Source organism: Pristiophorus japonicus, chromosome X, assembly GCF_044704955.1.
Source record: "Pristiophorus japonicus isolate sPriJap1 chromosome X, sPriJap1.hap1, whole genome shotgun sequence".
NCBI classification, from domain to species: domain Eukaryota; kingdom Metazoa; phylum Chordata; class Chondrichthyes; family Pristiophoridae; genus Pristiophorus; species Pristiophorus japonicus.
This window is the reverse complement of record NC_092010.1, coordinates 34,071,216-34,095,092: the sequence shown is the minus strand read 5'-3', so window position 1 is coordinate 34,095,092 and position 23,877 is coordinate 34,071,216. Positions and strand designations below refer to the sequence as shown.

The window sequence follows — 23,877 nt, the reverse complement described above, 5'->3', positions numbered from 1 at the left end:
ATCTGGCACTTTTGCAGGTAATGAAGAACCTGTATGGTGTTGCCAGTGAGTAAATCGTAGTATTGACAGAGTGCCAAAGGTATGTGGCTTCGTAACTGGTAGAATGATGTTTCTTTGGAATGTGGAAAAACGTGCAACTTTGCTTAATTCAATATGATTTGGAAAAAAATACTGTTGCCTGCAAGTGTTTCTGTACATCTGATGTGCATTTGGTTTGTGACAATGGAACACCTTGCTGCCATAAATTTCTACTGTCAGTTTAAACTAAAGAAATGCGGTGATTTGTGTTACACTTCGTAAAATAGTTTTTTTTTTAAGTTGTAATTTTGGAATTTTTTGTTTATCTGACATACTCTGAAGAATGGATTCAAATTGTAAATGATCAAGAATAAACTTCACCTGGAAGTTCCCCTCAGTCAGAACTTGGTGGCGTGCAGTGAGCCTGAAGCGACCACGGTGTGGTGAAGCTGACATTTAATCTGTGTGCAACCAAAGAGTTGCAGAGTTAACGATTGAATATCTTTTTGTGGCTTTCCAAAAAGCGGTTGCGTGCTCTACTAAATGCGCATGAACTTTTCTTTCTTTTTTTTTAATGTCTAAATTATGGAAAGGAACCGCAGAAGATCTCTATAAAATACATTGTTTCCCCACCACTCGTTGTAAAAGGTGGGAAGTTGTATAGTTTGCAATACATATCGGCTCAGTTGGGTGAATCAGAATTCAGAAATCTGGTTCTATCCTCTTCGATGTAGGCTTCCCAAGTTATAGTTGGATTCCTCTAGATTTCTGTGTGCCATATTTTTCCTTGTGTAAAAAAAAAAATAATCCCAAGGCTTCACTTAACACAATACTTCAATCTGAATATCATTGCTCTGAACAGGATGACTATAGAAAATTTCAATCGAGTCCATTTGAATCCTGCAACCATAATTTGTGCCAATAAATGGCAAAAATCTTTTTGCAGCTTTTCAAATAAATACAGAATGTTTGTAAATTTCTAACGAGTTGTAAAGTATATGCAGTGTTTACTAATTTATTGCCATACAGATATATTGCTGGATAATTTTACGGTGGAGTCATCACCTTCTGGATTTTGGGGTGGGGGATAAACTAATATTTTCCATTATTCTTCACAAACCATCAGGTCTGGAGATGCACACCTATTGTATCCCTCGTGTCTGTATGTATGCTGTATATTTTGTGCTGATGTGATGTGTATGCATCTCTGTCGGGAGGAAAGGGAAACATACGCAGTCTAATTAGGATTTTTTTTTAAAAAGGAGACTGTAGTCAACTTTACCAGGTACTGCCTTGAGGACTGCAGTCTTTATACTGCACTGAAAGTCAGTCTTCCATTCCGACTTTGGTATGGAGCAAGGACAGCAGCACACTGTTACACTTACAACACTGATACTCTCCTGAAAACCAAGGTCGTCAATCAAAGGCCAACTTGGGCCACACACCAAGGCATTGCTTGCGAAAAGCAAGATCAGAACTGCAAAGTCTCCAACAATTTTGATTATCCCACCATCATAGTGGCTGGAGCCACAACAGTAAACATGGTTCAACTTGAATTTTAACATTTAAGAAAAGGCTGTCTCGGGTTTGAGAGAGTCTGGCGAGGCTCAGAAAAGCAGTGTCCCCGAGCATTGTGTAAATAAATGTGGGTAACATAAGAAATAGGAGCAGGAGTAGGCCCCGCGAGCCTACTCCGCCATTCAATATGATCGTGGCTGATCTGATCTTGGCCTCAAGTCCACTTTCCTGCCTGTTCCCCATAACCCCTGACACCCCTGTGCAGTTCAAAAATCTGTGTCTCTGCCTTGAATATATTCAATGACTCAGCCTCCACAGCTCTCTGGGGTAGAGAATTCCAAAGACTCACGAGCCTGAGAAGAAATTCCTCCGCATCTCCGTTTTAAATGGGCGACCCATTATTCTGAAACTATGCCCTCAAGTTCTCGATTCCCCCACAAGTGGAAACATCCTCTCAGCATCTACCCTGTCGAACCCCTCAGAATCTTATGTTTCAATAAGATCACCTCTCATTCTACGAAACTCCAATGAGGACAGGTCCAACCTGCTCAACCGTTCCTCAGAAGACAACCCCTTCATCCCAGCAATCATCCTAGTGAACCTTCTTTGAACTGCCTCCGATGCAAGTCTATCCCTCCTTTAAATAAGGAGACCAAAACTGTACACAGTACTCCAGATGTGGTCTTGCCAACGCCCTGTAAAGTTGTAGCAAGACTTCTGTACTTTTATACTCCATCCCCCTTGACCTGTCTGCAGCCTTTGACACAATTGACCACTCCATCCTCCTCCAACACCTCTCCACCGTCGTCCAGCTGGGTGGGAATGCACTCACCTGGTTCCATTCTTATCTAATCGTAGCCAGAAAATCTCCTGCAATGGCATTGATTTCCACTCCCGCATCGTTACCTTTAGCGTCACCCAAGTATCTGTCCCTGGCCCCGTCTTTTCTCACGAGACGTGAATTGGCTAGAATAGACTGGCGAATGATAGTTGAAGGGTTGACGGTGGATAGGCAATGGCAAACATTTAAAGATCGCATGGATGAACTTCAACAATTGTACATCCCTGTCTGGAGTAAAAATAAAACTGGGAAGATGGCTCAACCATGGCTAACAAGGGAAAGTAGGGATAGTGTTAAATCCAAGGAAGAGGCATATAAATTGGCCAGAAAAAGCAGCAAACCTGAGGACTGGAGAAATTTAGAATTCAGCAGAGGAGGACAAAGGGTTTAATTAGGAGGGGGAAAATAGAGTATGAGAGGAAGCTTGCTGGGAACATAAAAACTGACTGCAAAAGCTTCTATAGATATGTGAAGAGAAAAAGATTTGTGAAGACAAACATAGGTCCCTTGCAATCAGATTCAGGTGAATTTATAATGGGGAATAAAGAAATGGCAGACCAGTTGAACAAATACTTTGGTTCTGTTTTCACGACGGAAGACACAAATAACCTTCCGGAAATACTAGGGGACCGAGGGTCAAGAGAGAAGGAGGAACTGAAGGAAATCCTTATTGGGTGGGAAATTGATGGGATTGAAGGCCGATAAATCCCCAGGGCCCGATAGTCTGCATCCCAGAGTAGTTAAGGAAGTGGCCCTAGAAATAGTGGATGCATTGGTGGTCATTTTCCAACAGTCTATCGACTCTGGATCAGTTCCTATGGACGGGAGAGTAGCTAATGTAACACCACTTTTTATGAAAGGAGGGAGAAAGAAAACGGGTAATTATAGACTGGTTAGCCTGACATCAGTAGTGGGGAAAATGTTGGAATCAATTATTAAAGATGAAATAGCAGCGCATTTGGAAAGCCGTGACAGGATCGGTCCAAGTCAGCATGGATTTATGAAAGGGAAATCATGCTTGACAAATCTTCTAGAATTTTTTGAGGATGTAACGAGTAGAGTGGATAAGGGAGAACCAGTGGATGTGGTGTATTTGGACTTTCAAAAGGCTTTTGACAAGGTCCACACAAGAGATTAGTGTGCAAAATCAAAGCGCATGGTATTGTGTTCCGAACACAGATGAGACTGCATACAGGGAGGTTAAAGTAACAGTGACCTCAATCTTTATTAAGACACTGCAGAATGAGGAACAGGCCTTGCGGGCTGGCTTATGTACAGTGCTCCCAAGGGATGCTGGGATCCTTTGGGACTTCAGGGGATGCGCTCCCTGGTGGCGGAACATGGGAGTACATGCTTTACAGATACACAACATCATTCTTTTCCCCACCCAACCCCGGCCCCAAAGTCAAAGTGAAAACTATTTACAAGGTGAGGTGGTCGGGAGCCTTTCTTTCCCTGGTGGACCGCCTCGGTACAAATGTCTGTTCTGGTGTGTTGGCTGTGCCCTCGCTGGGCTGGCGTGTTGTTGGCCCTGCAGGGCTGCTGGGTGAGCCTGGGCTGTTGGGCGTGATGGGTTCGATTTCCTGGTCCGGCGTGGTGTCGTTGATCCTTTGGGTGTGTGTTGTGGGCTCGAAAAAGGTGGTGTCTGCTGTGGGTTGTTCAGGACAGTCTGCTGTGGGTTGTTCAGGGCAGTCTGTGAACCGCAGCCTCGTTTGGTCCAGGTGCTTTCTGCAAATTTGTCCATTGTCTAGTTTGACTACAAACCCCCCTATTCCCTTCTTTAGCTATCACCGTGTCCGCGATCCACTTGGATGACACTAAGTTGGGTGGCAGTGTGAGCTGCGAGGAGGATGCTATGAGGCTGCAGAGCGACTTGGATAGGTTAGGTGAGTGGGCAAATGCATGGCAGATGAAGTATAATGTGGATAAATGTGAGGTTATCCACTTTGGTGGTAAAAACAGAGAGACAGACTATTATCTGAATGGGGACAGATTAGGAAAAGGGGAGGTGCAAAGAGACCTGGGTGTCATGGTACATCAATCATTGAAGGTTGGCATGCAGGTACAGCAGGCGGTTAAGAAAGCAAATGGCATGTTGGCCTTCATAGCGAGGGGATTTGAGTACAGGGGCAGGGAGGTGTTGCTACAGTTGTACAGGGCCTTGGTGAGGCCACACCTGGAGTATTGTGTATAGTTTTGGTCTCCTAACCTGAGGAAGGACATTCTTGCTATTGAGGGAGTGCAGCGAAGGTTCACCAGACTGATTCCCGGGATGGTGGGACTGACCTATCAAGAAAGACTGGATCAACTGGGCTTGTATTCACTGGAGTTCAGAAGAATGAGAGGGGACCTCAGAAACGTTTAAAATTCTGATGGGGTTAGACAGGTTAGATGCAGGAAGAATGTTCCCAATGTTGGGGAAGTCCAGAACCAGGGGACACAGTCTAAGGATAAGGGGTAAGCCATTTAGGACCGAGATGAGGAGGAATTTCTTCACCCAGCGAGTGGTGAACCTGTGGAATTCTCTACCACAGAAAGTTGTTGAGGCCAATTCACTAAATATATTCAAAAAGGAGTTAGATGTAGTCCTTACTACTAGGGGGATCAAGGGGTATGGTGAGAAAGCAGGAATGGGTTACTGAAGTTGCATGTTCAGCCATGAACTCATTGAATGGCGGTGCAGGCTCGAAGGGCCGAATGGCCTACTCCACCTATTTTCTATGTCCATAGTTTAGCACATACACAGGGTCATTCAGATCAAATTCACGTGACACAGTGGCGCGACCATCGTTTACATTTTGTTGCTGCCGCCTGCTCTCTACCTGATCATGCAGGTTGGGGTGGACCAGCGAGAGTCTGGTTTTAAGTGTCCTTTTCATGAGTAGCTCAGCCGGGGGCACCCCTGTGATAGGGTGGGGTCTCGTGCGGTAGCTGAGCAGTACTTAGGACAGGCGGGTTTGGAGTGGGCCTTCTCTGACTCGTTTAAGGCTCTGATTGTTTGTACTGCCTGCTCTGCCTGCCCATTGGAGGCTGGTTTAAACGGGGCCGAGGTGACATGTTTGATCCCATTGCGGGTCATGAATTCTTTAAATTCGGCACTGGTGAAACATGGTCCGTTGTCACTGACCAGTATGTCAGGCAGGCCGTGGGTGGCAAACATGGCCCTCAGACTTTCAATGGTAGTGGTGGCGGTGCTTCCCGACATTATTTCACATTCAATCCATTTTGAAAAAGCATCCACCACCACCAGGAACATTTTACCGAGAAATGGGCCCGCATAGTCGACATGGATCCTCGACCATGGTCTGGAGGGCCAGGACCACAAACTTAGTGGTGCCTCTCTGGGCGCGTTGCTCAACTGAGCACACGCTGCATTGCTGTACACAGGACTCTAAGTCAGAGTCGATACCGGGCCACCACACGTGGGATCAGGCTATCACTTTCATCACGGCACACACCTGGGTATAGTAATTGAGATCCGAGATGAACATCTCCCTGCCCTTTTTGGGTAGCACTACGTGGTTACCCCACAGCAGGCAGTCTGCCTGAATGGACAGCTCGTCCTTTTGCCGTTGGAACGGCTTGATTAGCTCTTGCTGGCCCAGCTCCCATGCAGTACACAGTTTTTTACTAAGGACAGCAGAGGATCTTGGCTGGTCCAAGTCCGAATCTGGCGGGCCGTGACAGGTGATTTATCATTTTCAAACGCTTCCATGACCATCAACAAGTCTGTGGGCTGCGCCATTTCCACCCTCGTGGTGAGCAATGGTAGCCGACTGAGCGCATCCGCACAGTTCTCGGTGCCTGGCCTGTGGTGGATGGTATAGTTATACGCTAATAGCACGAGTGCTCACCTTTGTATGCGATGAGGCATTTGTATTTATCCCCTTGTTTTCAGCGAACAGGGATATGAAGGGCTTGTGATCGGTTTCCAGCTCAAATTTGAGGCCAAACAGGTACTGATGCATTTTATTTAACCCGAACACACACACTAATGCCTCTTTCTCAATCATGCTGTAGGCCCTCTCGGCCTTAGACAAGCTCCTGGAGGCATAGGCGACAGATTGCAACTTCCCCGCAACGTTAGCTTGTTGTAATACACACCCCACTCCGTACGACGACGCATCACATGCTAGCACAAGTCTTTTACACGGGTTATACAATACAAGCAGCCTGTTGGAGCATAAAATGTTTCTGGCTTTCTCAAAAGCAATTACTTGGTTTTTTCCCCATTCCCAGTTCTCACCTTTACGCAATAACACATGTAGGGGCTCGAAGAGGGTGCTCAACCCCGGTTGGAAGTTACCAAAATAGTTGAGCCCCAGGAACGACCGCAGTTCCGTGACGTTCTGTGGCCTGGGCCTGTTCCTGATAGCCTCTGTCTTGGCGTCTGTGGGCCGAATGCCATCCGCCGCGATCTTTCTCCCCAAAAACTCCACTTCTGTTGCCATGAAGACTCATTTCGACCTCTTCAGCCGTAGCCCTACGCGATCCAGTCGCTGGAGGACCACCTCCAGGTTTTGTAGGTGCTCGACGGTGTCCCGACCAGTGACCAATATGTCGCCTGAAAAACCACTGTGTGTGGTACCGACTTGAGTAGGCTCTCCATGTTTCTCTGGAAGATTGCTGCAGCCGACCAAATTCCAAACTGGCATCGGTTATAGATGAACAGTCCCTTGTGCGTGTTGATGCAGGTGAGGCCCTTCGAAGACTCCTCCAGCTCCTGCGTCATGTAGGCCGAAGTCAGGTCGAGCTTGGTGAACGTCTTGCCTCCTGCCAGCGCCGCAAATAGGTCATCTGCCTTAGGTCGCGGGTATTGGTCCTGTAGTGAGAAACGATTAATAGGTACTTTATAATTGCCGCAAATCCTGACCGTGCCATCACTTTTGAGAACTGGAACAATCGGGCTGGCCCACTTGCTGAATTCCACTGGGGAGATGATGCCCTCATGTTGCAGCCTGTCCAGCTCAATTTCCACTCTCCCTCATCATGTGAGGTACCGCTCACATCTTGTGGTGAATGGGTCATGCCTCTGGGACCAAGTGGTTCCGCACCTTCACCCCGAAAAAGTTTCCAATGCTTGGCTCAAAAGGAAGGAAATTTGTTAAGAACCTGGGTACATGAGGCCTCATCGACACGTGTCATCCCAGTTCCAGCGGATTTTGCCCAGCCAGCTCCTTCCAAGCAGGTGGGGCCATCGCCCGGGACAATCCAGAGTGGCGGTTCGTGCACTGTGACCTTGACCATGGTGCTGCCCAGGACAGTGATAAGCTCTTTGGTGTACGTTCTCAGTTTCGTGTGGATGGGGCTCAGGGCTGGTCTGAGTGCCTTGTTGCACCACAATCTCTCAAACATCTTTTTACTCATGATGGATTGGCTAGCGCCAGTGTCCAGTTCCATGGCTACGGGTAAGCCATTCAATTTTACATTCAGCATTATAGGTGGACATTTCGTCGAAAAGGTGTGCACCCCATGTACTTCAGCATCTGCCTGCTCTCTCTCAGGCTCGAAATTGCTTTGATCCACCATGGACCAATCTTCCTCTGCCACGTGGTTAGCAGGTTTTGCAGAGCTAGAAGCTTGTCTGCAAGCTCGTTGGAGGTGCCCCATTGTTCCACAGCTCTTGCAAATATACCCTTTGAAGCGGCACGAATAGGCTGAATGGAAGCCTCCACAACGCCAACAAGGTGTGAATTGCCTTGCATTCATCCTTTGTTGCGGACTCTGAGTCATCTGGGCCACCTGAGGCCTGTTAGCAGTTGCAGACTCGTGATTTCAGCCCTGCACATTTCCAGTTAACACAGTTCCAGTTAATTTGTGAACATTGCTAGCACTTGTGTGCTGAGAGATTTGTTTGGTGTTATCACTGGTGGACATAAACGCCTGTGCTATCGCAATGGCCTTACTGAGGGTCGGTGTCTCTGCAGTCAAAAGTTTTCGTAAGATGGTCTCGTGGCCAATGCCCAGTACAAAAAAGTCTCTGAGCATCTGCTTTAGGTAGCCATCAAACTCGCATTGTCCTACAAGCCGCCTTAGCTCGGCGACGTGGCTTGCCACTTCCTGATCTTCAGATTGCTGGCACGTGTAGAACTGATAACCCGAGGGAGAGCGTGCTGATGGCGAGGTAAGATGCTCCCGAACCAGTGTACACAGCTCCTCATACGACTTTTCTGTGGGTTACACCGCAGCCAGAAGATTCTTCATGAGGCTGTAGGTCGGTGCCCCGCAGACTGTGAGGAGGACCGCTCTCCTTTTTGCAGCGCTTCCTTCTCCATCCAGCTCGTTGGCTACAAAGTACTGGTCTCGCCGTTCGACATTGGCTTCCCAGTCCTCACCCTCCGAGAACTTCTCCAGGATGCCCACAGTTTGCTGCAACTTTGCGTTGGATTCATATCCTCGTCGGCAGTTATTGTGTTCCTAACACAGATGAGACTGCACACACGGAGATTAAAGTAACAGTGACCTCAGTCTTTAGTAAGATACTCCAGAGTGAGGAACAGGCCTTAGGGGGCTGGCTTATATACAGTACTCCCAATGGATGCTGGGATCCCTTGGGACTTCAGGGGATGCGCTCCCTGGTGGTGGAACATGGGAGTGCATGCTTTACAGATACACAACACATGGTATTGGGGGTAATGTACTGATGTGGATAGAGAACTGGTTGGCAGACAGGACGCAGAGAGTCGGGATCAACGGGTCCTTTTCAGAATGGCAGGCAGTGACTAGTGGGGTGCCGCAAGGCTCAGTGCTGGGACTCCAGCTATTTACAATATACATTTAATGATTTAGATGAAGAATTGAGTGTAATATCTCCAAGTTTGCAGATGACACTAAGCTGGGTGGTGGTGTGAGCTGTGAGGAGGACACTAAGAGGCTGCAGGGTGACTTGGACATGTTAGGTGAGTGAGCAAACACATGGCAGATGCAGTATAATGTGGATAAATGTGAGGTTATCCACTTTGGTGGCAAAAACACGAAGGCAGAATATTATCTGAATGGCGGCAGATTAGGAAAAAGGGAGGTGCAACGAGACCTGGGTGTCATGGTACATCAGTCATTGAAAGTTGGCATGCAGGTACAGCAGGTGATGAAGAAGGCAAATGGTATGTTGGCCTTCATAGCTAGGGGATTTGAGTATAGGAGCAGGGAGGTCTTACTGCAGTTGTATAGGGCCTTAATGAGGCCTCACCTGGAATATTGGACCCAAGTTTCGACCTGGACGCCCGTTTTTCGCATCACCAAGTGCGCCTAAAAAAAAAACTTGCCTATTCTCCGGCTCTCTGCAGGCCCTCGAGCTGGGCGCAGCGCAGCACGAGCTGTAGGGGGCGGAGCCAGGTCCCTGCGCTGAAAACAGTGCCGGGACCTCTGCACAGGCGCGCTACAGTGGGCGCGCATGTGCAGTAGCTCCAGGCGCCCAAAACTGTGTGGGAGGGGCCCGAAGCACACAGCCCCTAGCCCTGGCCCAATGGCCTCACTGGGGCTGCGTCGATAAGGCTGCCTCCCACGCCCAGCTCCTGCTTCCTCCGGACCCGACTTGACCCCCCCCCCCCCCCTGTTCCGACCTCCGCTTCCCCTGCTCTCGACCTTCGCCCCCCACCCCCCTCCCCAACCGACCTCCGCTCCCGACCCCCCCCCCCCCCTCTCCCCAAACCGATCTCTGCCTCCCCCCCCCCCCCCCCCCCAACCGACCGACCCCCTCCGCCCCGACCCGCGCTCTCTCCACCCCGGACCCAACCTGTCAATCCGGTAAGTCCAAGGGGCCGGTTCTCTCTTGCTCTCGCTCTCGCTTTCTGTCTGTCTGTCTCCTCCCCCTCCCTCCCTCTTCTCTCCCCTCCTCCCCTCGCTGTCAGAGACACAGACACTGACAGATAGAGACACACACAGAGAGATAGAGACACACGGGGGGGGCCGTCTCAGCACGCTGTTGGAGGACTCCCGGTGTACAAAATGTTTTGTTTTTTATTTTTTTTTAATTTTTTATTAATTTTTTTTTGGATTGATTTATTGGTTGATTTATTGATGTATTTATCATTTATTATTGATGACTCTTTTTGTAAAATTGAAGTGTTTAATGTTTGTAAACTTCCCTTTAAACCCCCATTCCCTACGCCTGATTTTCTAAGTGTAGACAAGGTTTTTCTGAGCGTACAAAAATCTACACTTACTCCATTCTCAGTTAGTTTGGAGTAAGTTTTCACTGCCTAAACTTTCAAAACAGGCGCAAGTGGCTGGACACGCCCCCTTTTGGAAAAAAAATCTGTTCCAAACTGAAACTGTTCTAACTGACTAGAACTGGAGCAAACTAAATGCCGAGAATTGCAATTTCTAAGATACTCCATTCTAAACCAGTTGCTCCAAAAAAAACAGGAGCAACTCAGGCCGAAACTTGGCCCCATTGTGTTCAGTTTTGGTCTCCTATTCTGAGGAAGGATGTTCTTGTTATTGAGGGAGTGCAGCGAAGATTCACCAGACTGATTCCAGGATGGCAGGACTGACATATGAGGAGAGACTGGATCGACTGGGCCTGTATTCACTGGAGTTTAGATGAATGAGAGGGGATCTCATAGAAACATATAAAATTCTGACTGGACAAGTGAGATGCAGGAAGAATGTTCCCGATGTTGGGGAAGTCCAGAACCAGGGGACATAGTCGAAGGATAAGGGGTAGGCCATTTAGGACTGAGCTGAGGAGAAACAAATATATAATTTTCACTGGCATAAATGTCATCATTAATGAAAAGCCTGGTTTTTTTTCACAAGCTTATTGGTTTGTCCTGAAAATTCAGTGCAATGGTACATGTTGATTGCCAGATTGTAATTCCAACAACTGCAACAGATGAGTTTTCGTACTCTCTTCATATCCTGGTTCTATCAAGTGTATTGTCACAAGGTTACTATAATTCCATTAAAGAACATGTATGATTAAAGGTATCAAGGGACGTGGGGATTGGGCGGGAAAGTGGAGTTGCGGTAGATCAGCCATGATATTACAGACACAAAGGGTCGAATGACTTACTGCTGCTCCTGTTTGTTAAGTTCTTGTGTTCTTGCTACAGATTGGAAGGTTGCAGGTTTGTGCACTTAATTTTTCTCCATAGTGAGTTCCAGTTCTTTGTGCAATGTTGGGATAAGATGCTTAGTGGAGGCCACTGCCACCATAGAAAAAGGGAATGATTTCCCCTTAAGCTGCTGGTAAGTAGCCCTGAGTGGCTGTCTTAATAGCTGCATTTACAGAGCTCTCCCAGTAGTGGATGAAAATCTGTTTTTTTTTTCTTATATCGAGCACTTCTATTTCTAAATGTTTCCTTTGGCCTTTCAATATTGCTGAAATAAATGGCTAATGCATTTCCACTTCATTCGAAGGGAGGTACACCTATTAAACCAAAGTGCATGCTCTAGTTTTGCCTAGTAATTTTCAATCTGAAAAGTTGGATAGCGAGTGAGTCAGACAGCAGCCTTCGATTACGTAGAAATGTGCTTTGCTATTTAACTGTTCTTCTAGTTCAGCTCCTTCATTGCAAAGTCACTTGCATTTGAAGCAGCTGTACAGCGATCCAGTCTAAAAGTATCCATTGTACTACACCAGCAAGGAGACACGTGCACATCATGTTTAACCCCAGCGATACTGTTGTAAGTACCCAAACTTTCATTGACAGGTTTTAAATTCTAAGAGGAATGTGCTACATTTTACTGCACTGTGTTCTGAAGTTCAGTTAGATCTGAACTTTCACATACTCCATATTTTGATCAAAGTATTTTTTTCATTTACCTTTTGGATTAAACTAGAGATATTTATTTTAAAGGTAGGATAGGTAAAATTATCAAAAATCATTCCCCACTCCCCTCCCAAATTTCTGTTGTGCAATTGTTAAATTGTAATTGTCAGACCACTCCAATGTCAAGAGAACACAACAGGAGCAGATTAGGAGTTGCTTATTAGGAACTAAAATGCTAAATATTTCACGGTCAAGAGTGTTTCTCAATGTGATTTCAGTTAATTGGATTGGATACTGTCTATTTCCCTTGCTGATTGCAGTTTCAATTTAAAAACTGATTCCTGATGGGAATGAATTGGCACTGGGTTTTTGAAAAAAAAAATGACTTCACTGGTTAAATTATTCCTCAAACTTTACTGTTGGCGCCACTTAATTGAATTCTTTATAATAAAATAATCACTCGAGTGAGTAAAACCTGAAGAATTGGAAGCATTTTCTGTTTGAGGAGTGTGCTAAACCTGTTAACTGAACAATTTTAACTGTTTCATGCTCAATTCAGCAGGTCAGCATCTGTATTTAAATTTTACACCAAATTTAAAAGCAAACCATGTTGAGCAGCTAAACTGTAATTGTAACCAAAGTATTTTAAGTAAGTATTTTGCATTTAGTTCCTAATAAGCAATTAATCTGTTTCTGTTGTGTACATGCAAACCGACAGAGTCTGCTTGGAGGGAATGAGCACGACAGTGCTAAAAATGTATTTTGCTTTTTTTTTTCATCCTTGTTCACTCAATGATTACGCAGGTTTGAGTATGAATCAATTTTGGACGTTTTCTTGAGTGTGGAAACCAGTTTGTCACTTGACTAGAGTAACGACATTGTTACGCTCTCCTGAAGATGCAGTACTCGTATTGGTGTTAAATCCATGCTTTCTCATAGCCTACCTGTACCTTATCTTTCATTGTAATCTTTCATATGCGAGCCTAGATGGTGGAATATTAGCAGGCTATTCAACAGCGGGGTGTATTAGTCAACCCCGTTACTGTTCTTGCTCAAAGTCCACACTCCCTCAACAGACTGGGAATCAAACTTGATACCAACTGCTCTGTGTGACTCGGCACTACAACTTTTCAAACCCATTTCTGATTTCCTCAATCTTTAGAACAAATGTTTTTTCTGCATTTTTGCACTTTTTCATCCCCTTTCTCCACCCACCATGATACATTGAAGAGAAATAGCTGTAGTGAATCAGGAGTACACCATGCTCATCTTTTTATAGTACCATAGGATCTTCAACACCCACCTGAACTGACAAATGGGGCCTCTGTTTGGCATCTCATTTGAAAGATGACCTCCAGCAGCACACTCGCGTTACGGCACTAGAGCGGGGCTTGAACCCACACTTTCTGGCACACAGATGAAAGCACTACCAAACTAGCACATGTACGAAGAAGCCATGACTTGTAATTGGGGTTCTTCCAAGTCATTTAAGACGAGGTTGTATGAATGGTGGAGACCACTGTCCAGATTGGCGTACCGATCAAGTTCGGGTTGCAAATAGAGGGAGCTATCCCTGACCAACCGGACATGAGGTCCTCTAGATTATTCTCTTTGTGGAAGGGGTTCTGACTGATGGTAGCTTTGCACCATGAGCAATAATAACAATTGTATCCATTGACTGTTTGAACCCGTGGTTCCCCTAATATGATTGTAACTATACATCAGTGGGATGAAGCTAAAGCTGTTTTATGATGATCAAAATCCAGCATTTGTTCCTAGTTAGATGATGAACACTCATGTAGGTTACGGCACTTTTACATTTGGGACTTGTGGTTTGGGTTGTGGGAGACTGATGTCTTTGTGCCAGCTTATATTGCTAAAACTGGCTTTTTTAAATGCAGATGATAGATTCATAGACCCATGAAAATTTAGGTCTTTTATTCTGCTGGTGGGATAGGAAGCTGGTTTTACCAATGTAAATTCAGAGAACTGGATCACGAATTTGGACTCCCGTGACCTGAACTGCAGAAGCGCGTAAGATAAAGGTACCTTTAATTCTACTTCACAGTAGAAGAATTACCATCAAATGATTTTCAAGTGACTGCAAACAGTTATTCCGAGGCAGTTTTTCTGCTGTCTACTGTCGAAAATCCAGAGCCCTGTGCTGTCGGGTTTTGTTTAAATGCTAAAACTCCAGATCAAACATTCTGTTTCACTGGATGTTTTTTCTTCTTTTGCTAAATGTGATTAGTTGTGGAGTTTATGCGCTCTCCCTTCCATAATTCCTTTTCCTGCACTTCTCTTTTCTTCCCCCCCCCCCCCCCCCCTCCCAAAAAAAACACTGCAAATTTCTGGAAGTGCGAGCTGATAACATGCAGGGGCAGCGGGACATTTGAGACCTTGGCAAACGACAGGATCACCAGTCTATCTCCTTAACCAATGAGATTTAAGGATTGAGAAAGAAACACACGAACGACAGAGAAGGAAATTAGGTAAATTAGAGTTCAATCAGGTACCGAAAGAGAAATAGAGAGGGAAAGGAAGATTGGATTTAGAGAGAGGGAGAAAAGAGACACAGGCAAAATAAGAAAAAAAAATTATATGAAGCATTTTTTTTAAATTTCAACAATTTGCGACCTGCAAAATGGAGACTCCACAGTTTCAATTGTTCCCTTTCTGGGCCAGAGAGGTTGAGTGGCATTGCAGGAACATAAATCTTGTCATAAAAAAGGGTACTTACACTGTTAAGTACTGGTCCTAACATTCTGCGGTGAGTTTAATTGTAAATTAATGCGCAAATGCAGCAAATTCTTGGAACTCACAGGAAGGTTGAGGGCAAGGTGCTGTTTTTCTAAGCAGAACGGTGTGGTGCAAATCGTCCAATAATTTGTGGAGATTCACAACTCCCGGGGTATCCCTTCCTCGCCACAAATTACTGGATGATTTGCACATTAATAATGGAGGTGCTTTAAACTTGCTGTTATTTTACCAGCATATTCTGGCCCATCGTCTATTCTTCTTCTCTGTCCCTGAATTTATTTAGTATTTTTTACCATTGTTTCTTTGTCCTCTGTCTGAAACTTGGTAGTCTTCGCTATAATAGCAAACTGTTTTGTTTTTATAAATAGGGGTATAGATTACAAAAATACTGGTAATGCTAAACATTCTGAAATGGGAGGGAGAACAGCCAGTTGTCGTGGTGCACATTGGTACCAACGACATAGGTAAAAAAAGGGATGAGGTCCTACGAAAAGAATTTAAGGAGCTAGGAGCTAAATTAAAAAGTAGGACCTCAAAAGTAGTAATCTCGGGATTGCTACCAGTGCCACGTGCTAGTCAGAGTAGGAATCGCAGGATAGCGCAGATGAATACATGGCTTGAGCAGTGGTGCAGCAGGGAGGGATTCAAATTCTTGGGGCATTGGAACCGGTTCTGGGGGAGGTGGGACCAGTACAAACCGGACGGTCTGCACCTGGGCAGGACCGGAACCAATGTCCTAGGGGGAGTGTTTGCTAGTGTTGTTGGGGAGGAGTTAAACTAATATTGCAGGGGGATGGGAACCTATGCAGGGAGACAGAGGGAGACAAAAATGAGGCAAAAGCAAAAGACAGAAAGGAGATGAGGAAAAGTGGAGGGCAGAGAAACCCAAGGCAAAGAACAAAAAGGGCCACTGTACAGCAAAATTCTAAAAGGACAAAGGGTGTTAAAAAAGCAAACCTGAAGGCTTTGTGTCTTAATGCAAGGAGTATCCGCAATAAGGTGGCTGAATTAACTGTGCAAATAGATGTTAACAAATATGATGTGATTGGGATTACGGAGACGTGGCTCCAGGATGATCAGGGCTGGGAACTCAACATCCAGGGGTATTCAACATTCAGGAAGGATAGAATAAAAGGAAAAGGAGGTGGGATAGCATTGCTGGTTAAAGAGGAGATTAATGCAATAGTTAGGAAAGACATCAGCTTGGATGATGTGGAATCTATATGGGTCGAGCTGCAGAACACTAAAGGGCAAAAATCGTTAGTGGGAGTTGTGTACAGACCTCCAAACAGTAGTAGTGATGTTGGGGAGGGCATCAAACAGGAAATTAGGAGTGCATGCAATAAAGGTGCAGCCGTTATAATGGGTGACTTTAATATGCACATAGATTGGGCCAGCCAAACTGGAAGCAATACGATGGAGGAGGATTTCCTGGAGTGCATAAGGGATGGTTTTCTAGACCAATATGTCGAGGAACCAACTAGGGGGGAGGCCATCTTAGACTGGGTGTTGTGTAATGAGAGAGGATTAATTAGCAATCTCATTGTGCGAGGCCCCTTGGGGGAAGAGTGACCATAATATGGTGGAATTCTGCATTAGGATGGAGAATGAAACAGTTAATTCAGAGACCATGGTCCAGAACTTAAAGAAGGGTAACTTTGAAGGTATGAGGCATGAATTGGCTAAGATAGATTGGCTAATGATACTTAAGGGGTTGACTGTGGATGGGCAATGGCAGACATTTAGAGACCGCATGGATGAATTACAACAATTGTACATTCCTGTCTGGCGTAAAAATAAAAAAGGGAAGGTGGCTCAACCGTGGCTATCTAGGGAAATCAGGGATAGTATTAAAGCCAAGGAAATGGCATACAAATTGGCCAGAAATAGCAGCGAACCTGGGGACTGGGAGAAATTTAGAACTCAGCAGAGGAGGACAAAGGGTTTGATTAGGGCAGGGAAAATGGAGTACGAGAAGAAGCTTGCAGGGAACATTAAGGCGGATTGCAAAAGTTTCTATAGATATGTAAAGAGAAAAAGGTTAGTAAAGACAAACGTATAGGTCCCCTGCAGTCAGAATCAGGGGAAGTCATAACAGGGAACAAAGAAATGGCAGACCAATTGAACAAGTACTTTGGTTCGGTATTCACTAAGGAGGACACAAACAACCTTCCGGATATAAAAGTGGTCAGAGGGTCTAGTAAGGAGGAGGAACTGAGGGAAATCTTTATTAGTCGGGAAATTGTGTTGGGGAAATTGATGGGATTGAAGGCCGATAAATCCCCAGGGCCTGATGGACTGCATCCCAGAGTACTTAAGGAGGTGGCCTTGGAAATAGCTGATGCATTGACAGTCATTTTCCAACATTCCATTGACTCTGGATCAGTTCCTATCGAGTGGAAGGTAGCCAATGTAACCCCACTTTTTAAAAAAGGAGGGAGAGAGAAAGCACGGAATTATAGACCGGTCAGCCTGACCTCAGTAGTGGGTAAAATGATGGAATCAATTATTAAGGATGTCATAGCAGCGCATTTGGAAAATGGTGACATGATAGGTCCAAGTCAGCATGGATTTGTGAAAGGGAGATCATGCTTGACAAATCTTCTGGAATTTTTTGAGGATGTTTCCAATAAAGTGGACAAAGGAGTACCAGTTGATGTGGTATATTTGGACTTTCAGAAGGCTTTCGACAAGGTCCCACACAGGAGATTAATGTGCAAAGTTAAAGCACATGGGATTGCGGGTAGTGTGCTGACGTGGATTGAGAACTGGTTGTCAGACAGGAAGCAAAGAGTAGGAGTAAATGGGTACTTTTCGGAATGGCAGGCAGTGACTAGTGGGGTGCCGCAGGGTTCTGTGCTGGGGCCCCAGTTGTTTACATTGTACATTAATGATTTAGACGAGGGGATTAAATGTAGTATCTCCAAATTTGCGGATGACACTAAGTTGGGTGGCAGTGTGAGCTGCGAGGAGGATGCTATGAGGCTGCAGAGTGACTTGGATAGGTTAGGTGAGTGGGCAAATGCGTGGCAGATGAAGTATAATGTGGATAAATGTGAGGTTATCCACTTTGGTGGTAAAAACAGAGAGACAGACTATTATCTGAATGGGGACAGATTAGGAAAAGGGAAGGTGCAACGAGACCTGGGTGTCATGGTACATCAGTCATTGAAGGTTGGCATGCAGGTACAGCAGGCGGTTAAGAAAGCAAATGGCATGTTGGCCTTCATAGCGAGGGGATTTGAGTACAGGGGCAGGGAGGTGTTGCACAGGGCCTTGGTGAGGCCACACCTGGAGTATTGTGTACAGTTTTGGTCTCCTAACTTGAGGAAGGACGTTCTTGCTATTGAGGGAGTGCAGCGAAGATTCACCAGACTGATTCCCGGGATGGTGGGACTGACCTATCAAGAAAGACTGGATCAACTGGGCTTGTATTCACTGGAGTTCAGAAGAGTGAGAGGGGACGTCATAGAAACGTTTAAAATTCTGACGGGTTTGGACAGGTTGGATGCAGGAAGAATGTTCCCAATGTTGGGGAAGTCCAGAACCAGAGGTCACAGTCTAAGGATAAGGGGTAAGCCATTTAGGACCGAGATGAGGAGAAACTTCTTCACCCAGAGAGTGGTGAACCTGTGGAATTCTCTACCACAGAAAGTAGTTGAGGCCAATTCACTAAATATATTCAAAAGGGAGTTAGATGAAGTCCTTACTACTCAGGGGATCAAGGGGTATGGCGTGAAAGCAGGAATGGGGTACTGAAGTTGAATGTTCAGCCATGAACTCATTGAATGGCGGTGCAGGCTAGAAGGGCTGAATGGCCTGCTCCTGCACCTATTTTCTATGTTTCTATGTTAAACCAACACAAATCATTAATTAGGCTGCAGTAAGAATATAGGGCCCAAGTTTCCACACGCGACTAGAACGGCGCAGTCCCGACCTGGACGCCCGTTTTTCGCGCCACAAAGTGCGCCTAAAAAAATCCTCGGTATTCTCCACCTCCCTGCAGGTCCTCTGGCCCTTGGCGCAGCGCAGCACGAGCTGTGGGGGGGCGGAGCCAGGTCCCTGCGCTGAAAACAGTGCCGGGACCTCTGCACATGCGCGCTACATTGGGCACGCAAGTGCAGTAGCTCCAGGCGCCCGAAGCACGCAGCCCCTAGCCCTGGCCCAAGGGCCTCACTGGGGGCTGTGTGAATAAGGCTCCTCCCACGGCCAGCTCCTGCTTCCCCCCCCCCCCCCCCCCCCCCCGGACTGGACCCGACCCGACTCCCACTCCCCCCCGCCTCCGGACCCGACCCGATTCCTGCCGCCGCCGCGCCCCCCCCCCCCCCCCCCCGACTGGATCCGATCCGACCCGACCTGCGCTCCTGCTTTCTCCCCCCCCCCCCCCCCCCCCCCCCCGGACTGGACCCGACCCGACTCCCGTTCCGCCCGACCCGACGCCCCCCCCCCCCCACTGGACCCGACCCGACTCCCGCTCCCCCCCGCCCCCGCCCCCGGACTGCATCCGACCTGACCTGACCCCCCCGACCCGAACCGAACCTCCCCGACCCGACTCAACGCCACCTACCTGTAAATCTGGTGCTGGGGAACGGGCCCTGCCCGAAGTCTCGGGCTGGCCCGTTCAGCCTTCGGTCCCGAAAGGCCTGCCTGAAGCACTTTCACACAGGTAGGAAGATGGTTTATTTCATCTTTTCTTTGCTTATAAATGTTGATTCAGGTTGGATTTATTATGGAATTTAATGACTTCCCTTCCCCCCCTCACCCCCCACCTCGTTCTGGACGCCTAATTTGTAACCTGCGCCTGATTTTTTAATGTGTAGAACAGGTTTTTTCAGTTCTACAAAAATCTTCACTTGCTCCATTCTAAGTTAGTTTGGAGTACGTTTTCACTGTGGAAACTTTGAAATCAGGTGTCAGTGGCCGGACACGCCCCCTTTTTGAAGAAAAAATTCTGTTCCAAAGTGGAACTGTTCTACCTGACTAGAACTGCAGAAAAAAAAATGTGGAGAATTGCGATTTCTAAGATAGTCCGTTCTCCACCAGTTGCTCCTAAAAATCAGGCGCAAATCATGTGGAAACTTGGGCCCATTGTGTCCCGTTTGGGTGCATTACTTTATGAAGGATGTCGAAACCAAGAGTATAAAAGTGACGTGGGTTCTTAAAAAGGATACAGGAAGAAAATGCGCTTGAACTGTTTTTATATTATACTAAGACTCATGAGTGGCGCCAGTTGCTGTCCCATGGTCTCGCACGGCCAACTGCAACTGAACATAACAAGAAATAGGAGCAGGAGTAGGCCATTCGGTCCCTCGAGTCTGCTCCGCCATTTAATAAGATCATGGCTGATCTTCGACCTCAACGCCACTTTCTTGCATTATCCCCATGATTCCCTGAAAATTCCCAAATCTATCATAAATTGCTGCGATTCACTTAAACATCATAACGTACGAGTCCTAGCATGATATAAAAGCGGCTTTGGGCCTCCTTGGCCACCGGCCCAGTGAATTCTTGCAAGTTTACTTTTCAGTTGTCCTGTGCGTCTGGCGCCAGCGCTTCTAGCATGGTCTTGACACAATCTGACAGCAGTAACCAGCTAGTAATATCTTCTCATTGGATTGCTTTGTCGCTGAATTGGAAATCCTGATCTTGCCGATCTTACTTTTGGGACTGGTCCAATCCAGGTTTTGTGCCTAAATTACCAGCCCAACCCATGCCGAGGTTTTCTGTCCTGATCAATGCACATCCTATTGTAAATCTGCGTCACCACACAGGAGCTAACTCCAAGGCCAGGAGGTAAATTGTACTCTTAAATTGAGTTTGGAATAAATTAAGTTTCAGGATCATCTAATCCAGCCAACTAACACCCTATCCGCTTCCTCCCAATTATCTGTGAAATGAAGGAGTTATCAATAGTACCATTAAGTGATACCTACTGACAAATAATCTGCTCACCGTAGCTCAGTTTAGGTCCTGCTAGGAGCACACTGCTCCAGACCTCATCACAGACAGGGACTCGAGCTGAATGCCAGAGGGGAGGCGAGAGTAGCTGCCCTCAACACCAAGGCAACATTCAACCGAGAATGGCAACAAGGAGACCCTGCAAAACTGAGGTCAACAGGGGTTGATGAGGAAACCCACCAGTCGTGCCTGATGCAAAGGAAGATGGCCGTGGTTGTCAGAGACCAATCGTCTCAGTCCCAGGACATCACTGCAGGAATTCCTCAAGGAAGCACCCTCGACCCAACCATCTTCAGCTGCTTCTCTCCATCATAAGGTCAAGAGTGCAGCTGTCCACTGTCTATTTCAGTGTTCAGCTCCATAATGAAAGCTTATGCCAGCCTATACAAGACATGGATAGTATCCAGGCTTAGGCTGACAAGTAGCAGATAAAAATTGTGCCAGGTAATGACCATCTCCCCAAACTGTCAATGGCGTCACCATTGACCAGACGTTTAACTGGACCAGCCATATTAACACTGATTAGAGCTGAGGTTGGATACTGTACGAGGAGTGGCTCAGTCCTCTCAAAGCCTATCCATCATATGCAGGTCTCCAGTGCACCGGAGTACACACCACTTGCCACAACAACACTCTTAAGCTTGACACAAGGTTGGAGCAGTTTGCTTGATTGGCGACCCTGCCAGTGGATTCCATAATGACCACTGGAGCACTGTGAATGCCTTATCTACAAGCTACCAGATTAACTGCAGCAACTCTCCAAGGTTACTTTGATAACACCCCCTGTGACCTCTTACCACCGAGAAGGACAAAAGCAACAATGTCTCAGAAGCATCACTGCCAATTTTCCCTCCAATTCACATGCACTTGGGCGTATATTGCTGTTCCCACATTGTTGCTGGGTCAATATCCTACAATTCCTTACCTATCGCCGTTGTGAGAGCACTATCAGCATAAGAACTACAGTGGTTCAAGGAGGAAGCTCACTATCACCACCACCTCCAGGCAAGTAGGGTTGGGCAGTAAATGTGACCTTGCCAACGACGCCCACATCCTGAAAACATTTTCTTTAAACCGCATTGTAGAAATACTGGCAGTGTGCCTAAAGATACTGAGTTGAAATATTGTCTAAGTTGAAGCATTGGCAAGATGCTTTGTTGAAATCCTAGTAAGCTAGTTTGAAAGTGCTTCTATGGGGGGGGGGAAGGAAAAGCCACAATTCTTCCCTGGAAAACACTGGAAGCATAATACTTCTGTGGATTTAAAGAGTAAACTTTCTGAACCACTATAAAAATGCCACTCTTCAATATATAGCCTTCATCTCTGATTAGTATTCATTTGTGATTTTCAAAACAACCTTCATAGCACTATTTAGGTTATTCAAATGAGGAAAAAATGAGATTCCAGGTGGTTGCACCTTAAGTGATCAAGTAATTGATTTATTTTAGGATGACTGACTTTTAGATTTTCCAAATCTACAGAATGTTTTCCCTTTCAGACTTCTGCATTTTAACTGCCTACCTAATGTTTGATGCTTAGGGTTTGTCCATAGATGATCTTCCAGTCAGACACATTGATTGAAAAATGGAATAATTGTACACTAAATAACTTTGTAGAGGAGAATTTAATCCGTGCCGTTTTCAAAAACGATTGGAATGCTCCTGATATCAGAGACAATTATAATGTTTTATGAATCCAGTTTAATTTTATGCCTGCTAATTAATGCCCTTTGAGAAGATCATCAAATGAGAACTGCTTATATTTTATATTAATTATTTTATAGCGTTCTTTTTCACTGCTTTTCCGGGCTGGGTTTGACAACTAGTCTAACATTAGTACAATACCTTGTGTTAACCAGGGTATACTTAAGAAATCTGCTTCAAAACCAGATCCCTGTAGTACCAGACACCAATAAAGAAGTAGATGACACCATCATCAATTATCATAAGCAGTCCCTCGAAATCGAGGAAGACTTGCTTCCACTCTAAAAGTGAGTTCTCAGGTGACTGTACAGTCTAATATGGGAATTACAGGCTCTGTCACAGGTGGGATAGACAGTGGTCGAAGGAAAGGGTGGGTGGGTGGTGAGTCTGGTTTGCCGCACACTCCTTCCGCTGTCTGCGCTTGATTTCTGCATGCTCTCGGCGACGAGATTCGAGGTGCTCAACACCCTCCCGGATGCTCTTATTCCACTTAGGGCGACCTTGGGCCAGGAACTCCCAAGTTCCGGTGGGGATGTTGCACTTAATCAAGGAGGCTTTGAGGGTGTCCTTGAAACGTTTCCTCTGTCCACCTGGGGCTTGCTTGCCGTGTAGGAGTTGAGTAAAACACTTGCTTTGGGAGTCTTGTGTCGGGCATGCGGACGATGTGGCCCACCCAACAGAGCTGGTAGAGTGTGGTCAGTGCTTCGATGCTGGGGATGTTGGCCTGACTGAGAACACTGACATACATACTTGGTTTCAACCAGGAATTCCAAGAACTCCCATTGTAAAAGAATTCAAATGGACCCAATTGCTTTCCTGGTTAATTGTTGAAAAGTGTACTGTTACCTTTCCAAGTGTCAAAAAAAATGTTTTCCTCCCAAAACATTTTGACTTCAACTTGCCATCTCATGAAGCAATTAGTTTCCTTTCTAACTTTGCAAAAACATCGTATAATATCCTACATAGAATATCAATGGACTCTATCTTTTTTTTCCCCCTTTTAAATAAATTTATGATCCAAGCACACAATATTCCTCCATTTTTATTTGCTTGAAATACAGAATTTTGTCAGTCATATTTCTTTTGTGTGTGTGGCGTGTATTTTGATAATAGACAAGTAGTAAATTTAGGAAAACGGAAGTACTGTGTCCTGGTATTTTCATAAAATGTTTGTGTTCGAGAGGCTTTGAATTGATGCATACGCTTACTTCTAGGTGCAAAGAATCACATTTTTTAGAGGTGTACTCTTGTTACAGGCCGGGCAGATGAATCTCTCATGAACCGAAACCTGTGTCTCTCTTGTCTCTGACAGATATGGGTTAGCATAGCCATTGTTCAACAATTAACCAGGAATCGTGGTAAA

At 45.9% G+C, this 23,877-nt stretch overlaps 1 protein-coding gene across 5 annotated transcripts in view; it reads left to right on the top strand.

Moving 5' to 3' along the window:
- The window catches only part of ikzf4 (IKAROS family zinc finger 4), a 145,849-nt gene that overhangs the window by 46,636 nt on the left and 75,336 nt on the right, over positions 1-23,877 (top strand). The gene's annotated exons all lie outside the window — the stretch shown is intronic.